We start from the raw sequence: 14,116 nt of genomic DNA, 5'->3' as shown, positions 1-14,116 counted from the left end.
GTGTCCCCAACACACCCAATACAATGTTAAATTGTATAGGTGCACTAGTTCGGCGAAGAGATGGTGATACAAGTGGTATATGGAGAGTAGATAATAGTTTTTGTAACCTGAAAATATAAAAACAGCAAGGTAACTAAGGATAAAAGTGAGCGTAAACGGTATTGCAATGATAGTAAACAAGGCCTAGGGTTCATACTTTCTCTAGTGTAAGTTCCCTCAACAATGATATCATAATTGGATCACATAACTATCCCTCAACATGCAACAAAGAGTCACTCCAAAGTCACTAATAGTGGAGAACGAACGAAGAGATTATGGTAGGGTACGAAACCACCTCAAAGTTATTCTTTCCAATCAATCTGTTGGGCTATTCCTATAAGTGTCACAAACAGCCCTAGAGTTCGTACTAGAATAACACCTTAAGACAGAAATCAACCAAAACCCTAATGTCACCTAGATACTCCAATGTCACCTCAAGTATCCATGGGTATGATTATACGATAGGCGTCACACAATCTCAGATTCATCTATTCAACCAACACAAAGGACCTCAAAGAGTGCCCCAAAGTTCTACTGGAGGATCACGACGAAAACGTGTGCCAACCCCTAGGCATAGGTTCATGGGTGGAACCCGCAAGTTGGTCACCAAAACATACATCAAGTGAATCACGTGACATCCCATTGTCACCACAGATATCCATGGCAATACATACATCAAGTGTTCTCAAATCTTTAAAGACTCAATCCGTTAATATAACTTCAAAGGGGAAACTCAATCCATTACAAGATAGTAGAGGGGGGAAGAAACATCATAGGATCCAAATATAATAGCAAAACTCGCGATACATCAAGATCGTATCACCTCAAGAACACGAGAGAGAGAGAGAGAGAGAGAGAGAGAGAGAGATCAAACACATAGCTACTGGTACATACCCTCAGCCCCGAGGGAAAACTACTCCCTCCTCATCATGGAGAGCACCGGGATGATGAAGATGGCCACCGGAGAAGGATTGCCCCTCCGGCAGGGTGCCGGAGCGGGTCTAGATTAGTTTTCGGTGGCTACGGAGGCTTCTGATGGCGGAACTCCCGATCTATTGTGCTCACGGATGTTTTTAGGGTATATGGAGATATATAGGCGGAAGAAGTACGTCAGGGGGGCCACGAGGGGCGCACGAGGGTGGAGGGCGCACCCAGGGGGTGGGCGCGCCCCCTGCCTCGTGACCTCCTCGCAGATCCCCCGACGTGCACTCCAAGTCTTCTGGGCTTCTTTCCTTCCAAAAACGAGTTTCGTGAAGTTTCAGGTCAATTGGACTCCGTTTGATTTTCCTTTTCTTCGAAACCCTAAAACAAGGTAAAAACAGAAACTGGCACTAGGATCTGGGTTAATAGGTTAGTCCCAAAAATGATATAAAAGTGTATAATAATGCCCATAAACATACAAAACAGTAGATAATATAGCATGGAGCAATCAAAAATTATAGATACGTTGGAGACGTATCAAGAGTCAAGATGAAAATGTGTGCCAACCCCTATGCATAGGTTGATGGGTGGAACCCGCAAGTTGATCACCAAAACATACATCAAGTGGATCAACAGAATACCCCATTATCACCATGGGTATCCCACGCAAGACATACATCAAGTGTTCTCAAATCCTTAAACACTCAATCCGATAAGATAACTTCAAAGGGAAAACTCAATTTGTCACAAGAGAGTAGAGGGCGAGAAACATCATAAGATCCAACTATAATAGCAAAGCTCGCGATACATCAAGATCGTATCACCTCAAGAACACAAGAGAGAGAGAGAGAGATCAAACACATTGCTACTGGTACATACCCTTAGCCCCGAGGGAGAACTACTCCCTCCTCGTCATGGAGAGCGCCGGGATGATGAAGATGGCCACCAGAGAGGGATTCCCCTCTCCAGCAGGGTGCCAGAATGGGTCTAGATTGCTTTTCGGTGGCTACGGAGGCTTCTGGCGGCGGAACTCCCGATCTATTATACTCCCCGAAGTTTTTAGGGTATATGGGTATATATAGGAGGAAGAAGTACGTCGGTGGATCTCCGGGCTGTCCACAAGGCAGGGGGCGCGCCCAGGGGGGTGGGCGTGCCCCCCACCCTCGTGGGCAGCTCGGGACTCTCCTGGTCCATCTCCGATACTCCGTGGGCTTTTTCTGGTCCAAAAATAAGTTCTGTGAAGTTTCAGGGCAATTGGACTCCGTTTGATTTTCCTTTTGTGCGATACTCTAAAACAAGGAAAAAACAAAAACTGGCATTGGGCTCTAGGTTAATAGGTTAGTCCCAAAAATCATATAAAATAGCATATAAATGCATATAAAACATCCAAGATTGATAATATAATAGCATGAAACAATCAAAAATTATAGATACGTTGGAGACGTATCAGCATCCCCAAGCTTAATTCCTGCTCATCCTCGAGTAGGTAAATGATAAAAACAGATTTTTTGATGTGGAATGCTACCTAACATATTTATCAATGTAATTTTATTTATTGTGGCAAGAATATTCAGATCCATAAGATTCAAGACAAAAGTTTAATATTGACATAAAAATAATACTTCAAGCATACTAACTAAGCAATTATGTCTTCTCAAAATAACATGGCAAAAGAATGTTCATCCCTACAAAATCATATAGTTTGGTCACGCTCCATTTTCGTCACACAAGAATGCTCTCATCATGCACAACCCGATGACAAGCCAAGCAATTGTTTCATACTTTAGTAATCTCAAACTTTTTCAACCTTCACGCAATACATGAGCGTGAGCCATGGATATAGCACTATGGATGGAATAAAATATAATGATGGGGGTTATGTGGAGAAGAGAAAAAAAGGAGAAAGTCTCACATCAACGCGGCTAATCAATGGGCTATGGAGATGCCCATCGATTGATGTTAATGTAAGGAGTAGGGATTGCCATGCAACGGATGCACTACAGCTATAAATGTATGAAAGCTCAACAAAAGAAACTATGTGGGTGTGCATCCAACTTGCTTGCTCACGAAGACCTAGGGCATTTGAGGAAGCCCATTGTTGGAATATACAAGCCAAGTTCTATAATGAAAATTTCCCACTAGTATATGAAAGTGACAAAACAAGAGACTCTCTATCATGAAGATCATGGTGCTACTTTGAAGCACAAGTGTGGAAAAAAGGATAGTAGCATTGTCCCTTTTATTTTTTTATTGTTTTATTTGGTCTTTCTTTCTTTTTTTGGCCTTTCTCTCTCTTTTTTGGTCTTTTTTTGGGACAATGCTCTATTAATGATGATCATCACACTTCTATTTATTTACAACTCAAAGATTACAACTCGATACTAGAACAAAGTATGACTCTATATGAATGCCTCCGGCGGTATACCGGGATAGCAATGAATCAAGAGTGACATGTGTGAAAAATCATGAACGGTGGCTTTGCCACAAATACAATGTAAACTACATGATTATGCAAAGCAATATGACAATGATGAACATGTCATGATAAACGAAACGGTGGAAAGTTGCATGGCAATATATCTCAGAATGGCTATGGAAATGCCATAATAGGTAGGTATGGTGGCTGTCTTGAGGAAGATATAAGGAGGTTTATGTGTGATAGAGCGTATCATATCACGGGGTTTGGATGCACCGGCGAAGTTTGCACCAACTCGCAAGGTGAGAAAGGGTCAATGCACGGTACCGAAGAGGCTAGCAATGATGGAAGGGTGAGAGTGCGTATAATCCATGGACTCAACATTAGTCATAAAGAACTCACATACTTATTGTAAAAATCTACAAGTCATCAAAAACCAAGCATTACACGCATGCTCCTAGGGAGATAGATTGGTAGGAAAAGACCACGCTCGTCCCCGACCGCCACTCATAAGGAAGACAATCAAATAACACCTCATGTTTAAAATTTGTTACACAACGTTTACCATACGTGCATGCTACGGGACTTGCAAACTTCAACACAAGTATTTCTCAAATTCAGAACTACTCAACTAGCACAACTTTGATATCACTATCTCCATATCTCAAAACAATCATCAAGTATCAAACTTCTCTTAGTATTCAATGCACTTACATGAAAGTTTTTTTATTATTATATCAAAAGCAAATTACCATGCTGTTCTAAAGGACTCTCGAAATAATATAAGTGAAGCATGAGAGATCAATTATTTCTATAAAATAAAACCACCACCGTGCTCTAAAAGGATATAAGTGAAGCACTAGAGCAACAACAAACTACTCCGAAAGATATAAGTGAAGATCAATGAGTAGTCGAATAATTATGCAACTATAAGAAGACTCTCTAACATTTAAGAATCTCAGATCTTGGTATTTTATTCAAACGTCAAGCAAAACAAAAGAAAATAAAATGACGCTCCAAGCAAAACACATATCATGTGGTGAATAAAAATATAGCTCCAAGTAAAGTTACCGATAGACGAAGACGAAAGAGGGGATGCCTTCCGGGGCATACCCAAGCTTAGGCTTTTGGGTGTCCTTGAATTTTACCTTGGGGTGCCATGGGCATCCCCAAGCTTAGGCTCTTGCCACTCCTTGTTCCATAATCCATCAAAACTTAATCCAAAACTTGAAAACTTCACAACACAAAACTCAAAATAGAAAATCTCGTGAGCTCCGTTAGCGAAAGGAAACAAAACACCACTTCAAGGTACTGTGATTAACTCATTATTTATTTATATTGGTGTTAAACCTACTGTATTCCAACTTATCTATGGTTTATAAACTATTTTACTAGCCATACATTCATCAAAATAAGCAAACAACACACGAAAAACAGAATCTGTCAAAAACAGAACAGTCTGTAGTAATCTGTGACTAACGCAAACTTCTGGAACCCCAAAAATTCGAAAATAAATTTCTGGCGTGAGGAATTTATCTATTAATCATCTGCAAAAATAATTAACTAAATAGCACTTTCCAAATAAAAATGGCAGCAATTCTCGTGAGCGCTATAGTTTCTGTTTTTTACAGCAAGATCTAAAAGACTTTCCCCAAGTCTTCCCAACGGTTCTACTTGGCACAAACACTAATTAAACACAAAAAACACAAACAAAACATAGGATAGATAATTTATTTATTACTAAACAGGAACAAAAATAAAATAACAAAAATAAAATTGGGCTGCCTCCCAACAAGCGCTAACGTTTAACGCCCCTAGCTAGGCATGAAGATTTCAATGATGCTCACATAAAAGATAAGAATTGTAACATAAAGAGAGCATCATGAAGAATATTACTAGAACATTTAAGTCTAACCCTCTTCCTATGGATTTTGTGAGCAAACAATTTATGGGAACAATAATCAACTAGCATAGGAAGGCAAAACAAGCATAACTTCAAAACTTTAAGCACATAGAGAGGAAACTTGATATTATTGCAATTCCTACAAGCACATGGTCCTCCGTCATAATAATTTTCAGTAGCATCATGAATGAATTCAACAACATAACCATCACATAACACATTATTTTCATGATCTACAAGCATAGAAAATTTACTACTCTCCACATAAGCAAAATTCTTCTCAATCGGAATAGTGGGAGTATCATAAGAGACTCGAATACTATAAATTGTTTCCACATTAAAAGAGTAATGTTAGAAAAAGGGCAATCATAATCATGACAAGTTTTATAAATATAATCATCACTATTTTTTATAGCATGTGTATCATCACAATAATTATCATAAGTAGCAACTTTGTTCTCATCGCAATCGATTGAAACCTCTTCCAAGATAGTGGAATCATCACTAGATAAAGTCATGACCTCTCCAAATCCACTTTCATAATTATCATAATAAGATTCAACATCCTCCAAAACAGTGGGATCATTACTTCCTAAAGTTGACACTCTTCCAAACCCACTTTCATCAATATAATCATCATAACTAGGAGGCATGCTATCATCATTATAAATTTGCATATCAAAACTTGGGAGACTAAAAATATCATCTTCATTAAACATAGCATCCCCAAGCTTGGGACAAACATTAATTGCAGCAAATATATTCTCAAACATGTCATTCTCATCAAACATAGCATCCCCAAGCTTGGGCATTTTCATATCATAAGCATAATCACTCTCATCATTAATAGTGTGGATAGCACTGATAGTATAGCAATTATCATCATCACAATGAGTAATAGGAGCAACATCATTTGGGAGGGATACCTTTTTACCTTTGCTTCTCCATATTTTCTTTTTCTTCTTCACATCATGTGTGGGTTCAACCCTCTTTTTGGAGCTCGTTATTAATGAGATTGGTTGAATAGAAGGCTCCTCCTCGTTACCTGATTCATCATAAGAAATAATAGGAGGATATTGGGAAGTCTCTTCCCTTTCATTAGTATTCTCTTCATCTTCTATTTGTTTTGTTTTCTTTATGTAATTGGCAATATAAGGATTTTCAATACAATTCACCACACAATACATATAAAATTCCCCTAGATCAACATCAAGAAGTTTATCACGGGCAAATACTGGAAGACAGTTAGTTATACGTTTCATTTCTTCATAACCCATAAGCAAACTAAGTTCATTATGATGTGCAAGGGAAATCAAGTCATCACAATTTTTGGAAATGATTAGATCATGAAACAATTTGCATCGGATGGTTAAATGACAACGTTCATTGCAAAGTTCACAAGTATGGCTAAGAAAATTTAAATTTTCAGCACAAACATCTAGCCTTTCTTGCAACCATTTAGTTTCTAAGTACTTATGCCTCTTACAAAATCTATCTTCCCTAATTTGTGTGTACTTGCAAACTCTATGCACTCCACAGAAATCGACATGCTTATAAGAGACATTCTCATCATGACTAGTGCAATCATCATTAGTACTATGGATATTCAAAGAGCTCATACTAATAACATTGCAATCATGCTCATCATTCAAGGATTTAATGCCAAACATTTTAATGCATTCTTCTTCTAACACTTTGACACAATTTTCCTTTCCATCATACTCACGAAATATATTAAAAAGATGAAGCGTATGAGGCAAACTCAATTCCATATTTTTTTTGTAGTTTTCTTTTATAAACTATACTAGTGCTAAAACAAGAAACAAAAAGATTCGATTGCAAGATCTAAAGATATACCTTCAAGCGCTAACCTCCCCAGCAATGGCGCCAGAAAAGAGCTTGATGTCTACTACACAACTTTCTTCTTGTAGACGTTGTTGGGCCTCCAAGTGCAGAGGTTTGTAGGATAGTAGCAAATTTCCCTCAAGTGGATGACCTAAGGTTTATTAATTCGTGGGAGGCGTAGGATGAAGATGGTCTCGCTCAAGCAACCCTGCAACCAAATAACAAAGAGTCTTTTGTGTCCCCAACACACCCAACACAATAGTAAATTGTATAGGTGCACTAGTTCGGCGAAGAGATGGTGATACAAGTGCAATATGGATAGTAGATAATGGTTTTTGTAATCTGAAAATATAAAAACAGCAAGGTAACTAATGATAAAAGTGAGCGTAAATGGTATTGCAACGCGTTGAAACAAGGCCTAGGGTTCATACTTTCACTAGTGCAAGTTCTCTCAACAATAATAACATAATTGTATCATATAACTATCCCTCAAAATGCAACAAAGAGTCACTCCAAAGTTACTAATAGCGGAGAACAAACGAAGAGATTATGGTAGGGTACGAACCACCTCAAAGTTATCCTTTCTGATCGATCTATTCAAGAGTCCGTTCTAAAATAACATGAAGCTATTCTTTCCGTTCAATCTATCATAGAGTGCGTACTAGAATAACACCTTAAGACACAAATCAACCAAAACCCTAATGTCACCTAGACACTCCAATGTCACCTCAAGTATCCGTGGGTATGATTATACGATATGCATCACACAATCTCAGATTCATCTATTCAAACCAACACAAAGTACTTCAAAGAGTGCCCCAAAGATTCTAACGGAGAGTCAAGACGAAAACGTGTGCCAACCCCTATGCATAGGTTGATGGGCGGAACCCGCAAGTTGATCACCAAAACATACATCAAGTGGATCAATAGAATACCCCATTGTCACAATGGGTATCCGACGCAAGACATACATCAAGTGTTCTCAAATCCTTAAAGACTCAATCCGATAAGATAACTTCAAAGGGAAAACTCAATTCGTCACAAGAGAGTAGAGGGGGAGAAACATCATAAGATCCAACTATAATAGCAAAGCTCGCGATACATCAAGATCGTATCACCTCAAGAACATGAGAGAGAGAGATCAAACACATAGCTACTGGTACATACCCTCAGCCCCGAGGGAGAACTACTCCCTCCTTGTCATGGAGAGCGCCGGGATGATGAAGATGGCCACCGGAGAGGGATTCCCCCCTCCGGCAGGGTGCCGGAACGGGTCTAGATTGGTTTTTGGTGGCTACGGAGGCTTTTGGCGGCAGAACTCCTGATCTATTATGCTCCCTGAAGTTTTTAGGGTATATGGGCATATATAGGAGGAAGAAGTACGCCGGTGGATCTCCGGGCTGTCCACGAGGCAGGGGGGCGCGCCCAGGGGGGTGGGAGCGCCCCCCACGCTCGTGGGTAGCCCGAGACTCTCTTGGTGCATCTCCGATACTCCGTGGGCTTCTTCTGGTCCAAAAATAAGTTCCATGAAGTTTCAGGTCAATTGGACTCCGTTTGATTTTCCTTTTCTGCGATACTCTAAAACAAGGAAAAAAAAGAAACTGGCACTGGGCTCTAGGTTAATAGGTCAGTCCCAAAAATCATATAAGATAGAATATAAATGCATATAAAACATCCAAGGTTGATAATATAATAGCATGAAACAATAAAAAATTATAGATAGATACGTTGGAGACGTATCATGCGCTGGCCCCACGGTGGGGCCAACTGTCGTGGAACTGTCACGGCAGACGTCCTCATGGAAGGACTTAGTTGTGGAGACATTGTGACGAGGTTAGCTTAAAGGGGTTAAACGGGACAAAGGACACGAAGAGTTTATACTGGTTCGGCCCCTTGCGGCGAAGGTAAAGGCCTACTCTAGTTGAGGTGGATTGCTAGGGTTTCTATTACCAGGGAGCAAACACGCTTTGCCTGGCCCTCGATTTGATGTTTCTTGCCCTAAGATGCTGTCGGGTCGTCCCCCTATATACACGGGTTGACGCCCTACGGCCTACAGAGTCCCGACCGGCTCATACAACGTGTCCGGCTCGGTGACGTATCTTGCATGCCTTATATTACAAGTCTACTCATACATGGCGGTTTACACTTACGGGCTTTAAGCCGTCTCCGGGCTTGGGCCTCTTACCGGCCTATCTATGAACTGCCATCTGGTATACTCTTGGGCTTCATTGATGAACCACCATTGTGGTTGACCCGTCCCCTCCTGGGCGGGTCATACCTGATAGTCATATCCCCAACAGAGGGAATTCCTGCAAATAACCCCGTGAATTTATATCCAGCTGTGGTTGATGAGTTGGTATCGTATCAAGCTAAGACCGACAATAAGCATGTGATTCCTGTTCATGTATCATCTTTGGAAGGATGTTCTGGAAGGACCCCGGGCCAAACAGGCAATTTAAGTTCCCATGGTAATAATCATCTGAAGCGCAAGGCTGAGGAAGAGCTGGAGGTATGTTTTCTTCTAAAATTTTCATAGGTATTTTAGTACTCTGTTTGGCCTTGAGTACTGGTACTCTTTTTTGGTCCTTCCTTGCGAGTTGTACCCTTGCATTGGATACTATTCATTTTTCCTCTTAAATTTGGACAACAGATAAACTTATGGTCCCTTTTCATGCATAAATACATATTCTGGTATTCATAAAGAACCCCTTGCTAGTTTACAACCACAACACACTTTTGCTGCTGCAGTTATCTAGTTCTTTTTTATGTAGTAATGGATGGCTTTACAATATCCTTACACATTCTGCCAAATTGTTCACAAGAGCCAGATGCATATGTTCAAGTGTTTTGACAAGTTTGAAAGAACATGCGGTGCCCCCATGTTTGGTTTTGGTAATTGATGACAATCTCTATGGACTAACGATTGCCTTGAGTTATATTTGAAGGTTTTGTCCATATGCTTTTCTTGGAGTACATGTGTTGGTTTCAAGGAGAGTTTGTGTCGACCAAGGTGCTATTCAAGGAATTACCTAAAGATTGGTCTTGTGAGAGGTTGATCAAGACTAAGTTAAAGAGTGAATCAAGTTGATCAACCCACAAAGCGTAGAAGATGTACCGAAAGGGATCAAGTGATCCCATGGTATGGTAAGCATTGTCAATTACGCTTTGTGTACTAACCCATGGTCTTCGTGAGGGTTCTTTGTGGGGTTACGTTGCGGTGTGCAAGTTCAAGTGGAGCACCATGAAGAGATCAAATGCTTGAAGCTTGCTGTCCTTTGTGGTGACAATGGACCTGTGAAGATGTGCAGAAGAGTAGCTCACCCATAGTAGAGTATGGGGGAGCAATCAACTAGTCTTCATCGACTCAACACAATCAAGAAAGGTTGCGGTGTGCAAGTTCAAGTGGAGCATCACGAAGAGATCAAATGCTTGAAGCTTGCCGTCCATTGTGGTGACAATGGACTTGTGAAGATGTGCGGAAGAAAGGCTCACCCATAGTGGAGTATGGGGGAGCAATCAACTAGTCTTCATCGAGCCAACACAATCAAGAAAGGTGGTCCAACTTGAGGAAGTCAAGATCGTCATCATCTAGCTCAAGTGGACCATGTACAAGGCAAAGGTTTGCCCTTGATAGGTTTTCTATTTTACCGGTCTCATGATGGTAGTTGGGAGACTGGGTTATAGGATCGATTGCCGTACTATCAAGGGGGGCTCTCGATGAGTAGCTTGATCATATCGTTCGTTGAGAGCTCAAACCATTTCATCCTTGCATCATCTTTCTTGGTTCTTGTTTGGTTCTCTTTGTGAGTCTTAGAGCGTACGGTCATCTTGTTGACAAGCTTGAGTTCATCGAAAACGGAGTTCGCTTGCATCTTCTATGATGTTTCCGATGTTGGAGGTTTTGCCGGTTCTTCTCAGTTGGAGGTTTCACTCCTCTTTTTGTTAGGCATACCTCCCCTACCTCTTCTTACTATAACCAGTCACTGTTTTGATGCTACTCGTCGTCTTGTTTCCAACAAGTTTGAGTTTGCTCAATTCGGAGCTCATATGCAGAAGTTATGGCAGTTCTGGTTTTCTTGAGTGTGGTTTTGTCAGGGTCCCAGCGGTAGTACCGTGATACCCAGCGGTAGTACCGCTGAGGAGTCACAAGCGGCAGTACCGCTCCGCAGCGGTAGTATCGGCGGTGACTCCGCAGCAGTACTACCATTGGCTTACTAGGTCCCTACCGCGTCGATTCGAGGGTCTTTTTCTGTGTTGGATTATGCGGTACCTCGCCGCGGCAGTAGTGCGGCAGTACCGCTCCTTAGCGGCAGTGCCGCCCTTCCTCCGCGGTAGTACCGCCCGGTTCCCTCTTCCCCTTTACCCTTCGTTCTGCGCGGCAGTACCGCCGAAGTGAGCGGTAGTACCGCTGTCTCCTGCGGTACTACCACCCCAAGGTTCATGTTTTGTTGCTCCTTTTCCCTGTTTCTTCCACCTGAGTGGTAGTACCTCTCGTGGAGCGGTAGTACCGCTCGTGTGCAGGCTGAGCACTTAACGGTTGGATTTTCCCCCTCCTATAAAAGGGGGTCTTCTTCCCCTTTGAACCTTATCCTTCGAGCTCGTGTTCTTCCCCCATTGTTGACCTTCTTCGAGCTTGCTAACTCTCAATCCCTCCATGGATTCTTGCTAGTTTTTGAGGGAAAAGAGAGAGGAGATCTAGATCCATATTTCCTCCAGTCACTTTCTCCTCTATGTGAGGGGAACCCCGTGGATCTAGATCTTGGAGTTCTTGGTGTTCTCCTTCTTGTTCTTCCTCTCAATTTCCTCCCTAGCATTAGTTGCTTCGATGGGATTTGAGAGAGAATGACTTGGGCACTCCGTGTGCCCTTGCCATTGCATTTGGTGCATCGATTTGAGTTCTCCACGGTGCTACGTGGAAGTGAAGTTTGAGAAGCTTATTACTCTTGGGTGTTTGGGCACCCTAGAGCTTGTTCCTCTTGGGTGCCTTGGCGCCCTAGATGGTTGTTGGTGTTCGGATCTCAATCATTATGGTGCAAAGCTCCGGGCAAGCGTCGGGGTCTCCAATTAGGTTGTGGAGATTGCCCCGAGCAATTTGACGGGTACCGGTGACCGCCCCCAAGGGTTGCCAAAGTGTACGGGTTCGGTGACCGCCCCCAAGGGTTGCCATTTGTACGGGTTCGGTGACCGCCCTCAAGGGTCCCTTAGTGGAATCACGGCATCTTGCATTGTGCGAGAGCGTGAGGAGATTACGGTGGCCCTAGTGGCTTCTTGGGGAGCATTGTGCCTCCACACCGCTCAAAACGGAGATTAGCATCCGCAAGGGTGTGAACTTCGGGATACATCGTCGTCTCCTCGTGCCTCGGTTATCTCTTACCCGAGTCCTTTACTTATGCACTTTACTTTGTGATAGCCATATTGTTTCTTGTCATATATCTTGCTATCACATAGTTGCTTATCTTTCTTAGCATAAGTTGTTGGTGCACATAGGTGAGCCTACTTGTTTTAGGTTTTGTGCTTGGCAAATTAACCGCTAGGTTTATTCCGCATTTGTTCAAGCCTAAACCATAATTATTTTAAAACGCCTATTCACCCCCCTCTAGGCGACATCCACGATCTTTCAAAGTTGATATGAATTGGGATTCAATTGGTATGATAAAGAACACTGTAAGAGAAGTAATAGAGGAAACTCCCAATGTTTTGTCTATTTTAGCACAATCTGCTACTGTATCCTAGGATGTTCCATGTGCTATTTATCTATTTATTCCTTAACAGAACTCATCATGCTACTGATAATAGCAGATTGGTTTGCATCACCTCATTATATTAAAACAAATGCTAACTAGCACTATATGATGGACTGGGTTACACTGCATTTAGTTGTAATAATTTGCTCAACATCATTAATACGGTAGAACTATGTGATGCCTCCTCTTGTCCTTTGCGGCCTTGTCTGTATTCATTAGCTCTTATCTCTAAATGCATGTTGTTATTTAGCTTCTTCCACTATTATTTGTTTGTATTTGTATTTGTATTTTGATTTTGTTTTTCTTTTAAAAAAGCCACTTGAGCTTGTTGGCCCGTCAGTTGGCGCTACTCGTGCTGTCCAAAGAAAGCCCCTCAGGTACTCGTGTACTACCTACTACTGCCTATATTATTTAGAAATAGATGACGTCCTAGAAAGCGTGCAGTCAAACTTCTCTAGCTTTGACTTTACGAACATATGATGTATTATGATTTGTCATGAAAACTGTTTCCATCTTATGATTTTTAAATGTATTGCTAACATATTCATTGAAAAGTAATAATGGTCAAAGTAATATGTTAGAAACTTTACTCTAGTCCATAACTTGTTTTATGTTGGAGACTTTGCCATGTCCAAAGGGTATCATGTACTCCCTCCGTTCACTAATACAAGACCTTTTAGCTATTTCTATATTGACTACCTACATACTAAAATGAGTGAACATACATACCAAAATGTATCTAGAAACATATGAATCAAGAAGAAACTAAAATGTCTTATATTAGGGAAAGGAGGGAGTATTTATGAACTGCGGGAACATTATTTTGCATGGTCGTGTCTCCACTTGTCTGATGGATATTCACAATATGCTGGTGTTTTCAATCTGTTTAAGGCTTAGATTGTCAACTGTGCCGCAACCAAAACAAGCTTGAATGAAGCCCTCAAATCCAATAGGGGGCCAACGTGTGAAGATACGGAGGATAGCGCAATTCCAACACGAGAGCTTTCAATTTATCATTTTATTATGTTGCAAACAAATGTAAACATCCATTGTAGGCCGACTTGTTTGCTGCAGAAAGAGTAAAATGAAAATGTTGCACTTGCTGTTTGCGTTCTTGGGATCTTCTCATCTTCCTTGACCGGTGCACTAATAGTGAAAACATATGTTTTACAAATATCATATTGTTTGTTTAATAAATACAGGCCTTGTGTATAAAGTGAACTGATGAACTTGAGAGGATCACCCACA

General features: G+C 41.2%; 1 pseudogene; it reads left to right on the top strand.

The window, feature by feature from the left end:
- The window catches only part of LOC119297085, a 45,710-nt pseudogene extending 31,911 nt beyond the window's left edge, over window positions 1-13,799 (top strand).
- Window positions 13,800-14,116: the final 317 nt, after the last annotated feature.

This window comes from Triticum dicoccoides, chromosome 5A, assembly GCF_002162155.2.
Source record: "Triticum dicoccoides isolate Atlit2015 ecotype Zavitan chromosome 5A, WEW_v2.0, whole genome shotgun sequence".
NCBI classification, from domain to species: domain Eukaryota; kingdom Viridiplantae; phylum Streptophyta; class Magnoliopsida; order Poales; family Poaceae; genus Triticum; species Triticum dicoccoides.
This window is presented reverse-complemented; position numbering and strand designations above follow the sequence as displayed.